The 5,335-nt window shown below is 34.8% G+C and overlaps 1 long non-coding RNA gene across 1 annotated transcript in view; it reads right to left on the reverse strand.

The window, feature by feature from the left end:
* The window catches only part of LOC118767098, a 4,787-nt gene extending 4,409 nt beyond the window's left edge, over positions 1 to 378 (reverse strand). Inside the window, exons 1-2 of the long non-coding RNA XR_005002992.1 lie at positions 305 to 378; positions 95 to 99 (exon numbers count right to left, since the gene is read on the reverse strand). This is a non-coding gene — a long non-coding RNA (uncharacterized LOC118767098). The remainder of the gene's footprint in view (positions 1 to 94; positions 100 to 304) is intronic.
* Between the last annotated feature and the right edge of the window lie 4,957 nt (positions 379 to 5,335).

Raw genomic sequence — 5,335 nt, forward strand, 5'->3', positions numbered from 1 at the left:
GTTACATTTTTGTCAGTCTCTCCCATATTGATTTTTTCAAAAATTTTCCACAATTCACAAAGTTTATCGCACAAAAATTTTCATAGAGTTTCACAATACCTTTTGCTAACAGAATTTTCTTTTTTTTTTCCCCTTCTTTTCCACAATTTTAAATGTATTCTATCTCGTGCACCAGTGTGTCGTATCTCTCGACACGGGATGGAGGCTCCTTCAATGACATCCGTCCAAGGCCGACATATGTGTCAATATTCACTGCAATGATATCCCCATGTCCTTTACCAGGTGTTTAGTGGATTCAATGTACAGAAGGTGCCTGGTGGTAATTAACGCTAACGGTGGTCACACGAGATATTAAATTTATCTCTTTGGATCCAGAACCAGGTGATGACAAACATGTTTCGGGAAATGACGTTTTATCATTAGGAAACAACGGTTTCTTAATTAGCGCTCTTTAATCAGTGATATGACACTCTGTTAATAAACCGGTTTCTATTTAGTGTGTATGCGACGTTTCTTTTGTGCGTTAGTTTATTTATATACATGTGTGTGTATGTGCGTGTGTGTGTGTGAATATATATATATATATACACACACACACACATGCATGTATAGATTTATGCACAGGAATGCCCGCATATGTCTGTTTTTCTATCTATCTACGAGTATGTGAGTGTGTGCGTGTGTGTATATGCGTCTGTACGCGTGTGGGCGCACTTATAATTAATTGTGTCTGCCGGGAGAAGCAATCATGAAGCCCACGGAACTTAATGTCATCAATCTTTCGATTCAGCAGTTACAGATAACTTACTGGTAAAACAAAAGGCGGTAGCAGTTTCCGGTGTTCCCACTGTTCTGGGGAAGAAATTTTCGGCTCAGGACTTGCTGCCGCTAAGTTTGGAAGTTGGATGAAATACATAACGCAACAAGAGGCTAAAAGACTCGTAGTTCTATAGTAACTGAGCTGTGGAGTACCCCTCTGGTCCGGGGTCATAGCATATGTCAAACGCACCAATAATCACTGAAATAGCAGAATATAGCCTTGAGGGTAAAACGTACAAGACTCGATGTAGGGACGACTTCTGGACACGTGTCTTAGAGACCCATTAGTGACACATGAACCAGCATCGGTGTGTAAAGATGAAATAGGCCCGCTGCTTCGGTAATAAACTCGAATACGGCGATCCCTGATTCGAGGTAGAGGATAAGACGATTACATCAGCTCCAGTACTTGACTGGTACTTATTTTATCAACCCCAAAAAGATCAAAGGTAATGTCGACCACGGCAGAATTTGAACTCAGAACGTACAAACCAACGAAAATGCCGCTAAGCATTTTGTCTGTCAAATCACCACCGTCTCCGCTTTAAAAATAACATTATCTGAAGTGCAATTGAAACAAAGTCGGAAATGGAACGTACAACATATGGTTATAGACAAAAACTACTTCAGCGAATTAATTTTTAATTTTCAGACGTTCCTGCAAATTACACCATTATTCTTAATTTTTCTTTCGTTTTGTAAAATCTGTGTAAATTAGTTATGAAGTGTCTTATCTCATCTAAGATTTAAGAAACACTAGTACGTGTGTAATTCTTGCTTTTTCTAACGAGCATTATTGGCACAAACTAAGAGCAATTATTCTAACTATCATAATATTTTTTCTTTACGCTACAACGTACTAATTGATGAAGACAACAACAGCAACAAGAATCATCATAAGAAATGAGTAGAAATCTTAAACATAATTCGCAGTAAAATACTTAACTAATAACATTCAAAAACATGCTGTAAGGTTGAAGATTTTGTTCAAACAATTACAACATTAAAAATGGAGTTTCTATTCTGAAGTGAATAAAATTGTAACAGACGATATACCACTTGATTTGCCAAATTGCTATTTAATAGGTTAAACAGGTATGTATGCAGAGTAAGACATCTCTCGGGTGATTAAACACTGTGGATTAAATGATCCATGCTGATACTTCTGCAGTGAAGATGTGGATATGTAAATACAAAAAATGTAATAATAATAATAAAATAATAATAATAATAATAATAATAATAATAATAATAATAATAATAATAATAATGACAATAATGATAATAATTATAAAAAATAATAATAATAATAATAATAATAATAATAATAATAATAAATAGGCTTCTGATCTTAACTGGTTGGAAGTGTTATCATGTACATTGTTTTGTTTTGGTATAAAAGATGGGCTACAGCAAATATTCTGCTCAATACCTATTTCTTTACTACCCACAAGGGGCTAAACACAGAGGGGACAAACAAGGACAGACAAACGGATTAAGTCGATTACATCGACCCCAGTGCGTAACTGGTACTTAATTTATCGACCCCAAAAGGATGAAAGGCAAAGTCGACCTCGGCGGAATTTGAACTCAGAACGTAACGGCAGACAAAATACGGCTACGCATTTCGCCCGGCGTGCTAACGCACAGATTTGCTTGTCAGTTGTTTGACCTTAACCAGTTAACCATGTCCCTTAGTGGCTGACGATATGTGCATCTCTGATCACGAGCAGAAGTAGTGGGGGAGCATCATGTGTTGATACATGTGTTGAGAGGGATTCTTTGGGGTTTGAATAATTCACTTCTGGAAACATGGGTGGTTCTTTCAACATCCTTAAACAACCCTTAATCAGGGACCTTTTGAGCGGGATGGGCTACTCAACCTGAAGAAAATTCTAACTGGGCCCTACCTGGAAGGTCATGCGCTGTTTATCTTGATATGAGATCACCATGTCGCACACATATGGTTGTGATGCATGTGCCTGGTGTACCCTTATCAGACGGGTAGTCATGATGGGTATATTGGGCTTCGTATATTTTACCCCAGCGTCACCTTGATGGCATGCGCTGCTCTCTCACTCAATAATAATAATAATAATAATAATAATAATAATAATAATAATAATAATAATAATCGATTTTGTCAGCTCGCGCCTTCATAATAATAATGATGGTTTCAAATTTTGGTACGAGGCCAGCAAGTTCGGACGAGGGACGAAGTCGATTGAATCGGCCTCAGTTTTTCAAAGGGTACTTATTTCATCTACCCTGAAATGAATAATGGTTAAGCTGACCTTCGTGGAATTTGAACTCAGAAGTTGAACAGTTCTATATTTAGGAGATGAGGAATTATGTACATTATTTACATTCGACGGATACTTGTCCTCATCTTGTTTGTTGTTAACACAACGTTTCGGCTGATATACCTTCCAGCCTTCTTCACTACATATGTCCACGGGCATATGGCGTAGTGGTTACGAGTGCGGGCTACTAACCCCAAGTTTCCAAGTGCGATTCCAAGCAGTGACCTGAACAATAACAATAATAATGATAATAATAATAATAATAATAATAATAATAATAATAATAATAATAATAATAATAATAATAACAAGAACAACAATAATATCTATCTGAGTTCCTTGTTGTGACTTGACAGACAGTCAAAATACCTGGCAGACACAATATCGCCAATCAACAACATCATGATATTGGATATTGTGCGACGTCTTAAATAATAACGATAACACTAAATAAGTAATAAATAGATACATCATGCGATAAAAACTATATTCTGTAATAAGTATATTATTATTTGCCGGCGTAGAAACGCATACATTATTATGAAGATATTAAATTTTGCCAACCAGCCGGAAGATTTGGCAAGTGTATTGCTTTGTAGTACATATGTGCGTGTGTGTGTGTGTGTATGTGCATTTATGTATGTATGTATGTTTTGTATGCCTGTGTATAATATATATATAATATATATTATATATATATATATATATAATATATATATACATACATACACACATACATATACATATAGTATATGTGTATGTGTGTGTGTGTGTGTGTGTGTGTATGAATGCGTATATATGTTTGTATATATATATAAAATGTATATATATATGTGTGTGTGTGTTTGAATGCGTATATATGTTTGTATATATACATATAAAATGGCCACACAGCTGCCAATGATAGATAGATAGATAGATAGATAGATAGATAGATAGATAGATAGATAGATAGATAGATAGATAGATATATAGATGGATAGATATATATGTATGTATTATAATAACACTAACACAAGCAATAATTTATTTATACAGTTTTCCAAGGAGTATATGCGTTTATAGATCCGTGCTAATCAATTACCACTTGGGACCCATCTCAAGGCAACGCACACCACTGGGGTCCTATCACACACCGTCTTAACTCCATCCACTCTTTCTCATTCCTCACCCGTTCTCAGCATATATCGTGTTATTATTCATAGTATTATTATTCTTTAAATTACTTTTCGGTCTCTGTAAAATATGTATGCATTTAATGTCATTTAAGTAATGGTGAATAAGATTTATTTCCGGTATTTACAAGATGTAAAACATTAAAATCTTTAGACGTCTTCACCCCATATACACCCCTCTATTGCGCATAGTCATCAAATCATTCATGATTCTACCATTGCTTTTCAAATTATTCATCAGAATAGTAGTGCTTTCTTCTTTTCTTCCGAATTTTCCAGTGTAACGTTAAAAGCTTTGCACGACTCCTACAACATAAGCGTATTTTTAACCAAAAACAACTATATATACAGACACAGTTGTGTGGTAAATAAGTTCGCTTGGCAAACACTAGTTTCGGGTTCAGTCCCACATCGCCTCACTATAAATTATCATCTACACATCTACCTCTAGTTTAGCGCCGAGAAAATACATGAGGAATTTAGAAGGCAGAAGCAGTGTGGAAACCACTTGTCCATACATATCTATTTATCTATCTATCTATCTATCTATTTATCTATCTATCTATTTATCTATCTATCTATCTATCTAATCTCTCTCTCTCTCTCTCTCTCTCTATATATAATATATATATATATATATATAATATAAATTTAAAGAAGAACAGAAAAGGGAGATAACGAAGTAAATAATTGTTTATTATTAACAAATTGCTCAGCTTCCTTTCTTACACCCGTTTCAAATAATTCTTAATAAGTTACTAACAAATTTGTACATTAGATTTATATTTATGTGCCATGAGTATAATTTCATCTGAGAAATAAAAAAGACAATTAACTTCCTTATCTCCATTTTCATTTAAATGGATATAATCTATATGCTTAATATACTCGTATTGTGTTAAGGCAATTTCATTCCCAAAAAACACCGGGTGTTGGACCAGTATTTTTTGGGAGGCAACCATCTCTTCAGAATATTAACACATCCTCTGACTAAATACATACCTAGTTGTCTACACCACCTGCCTTCGTAACTTGTTT

This window comes from Octopus sinensis, linkage group LG19, assembly GCF_006345805.1.
Source record: "Octopus sinensis linkage group LG19, ASM634580v1, whole genome shotgun sequence".
Lineage (NCBI taxonomy): Eukaryota > Metazoa > Mollusca > Cephalopoda > Octopoda > Octopodidae > Octopus > Octopus sinensis.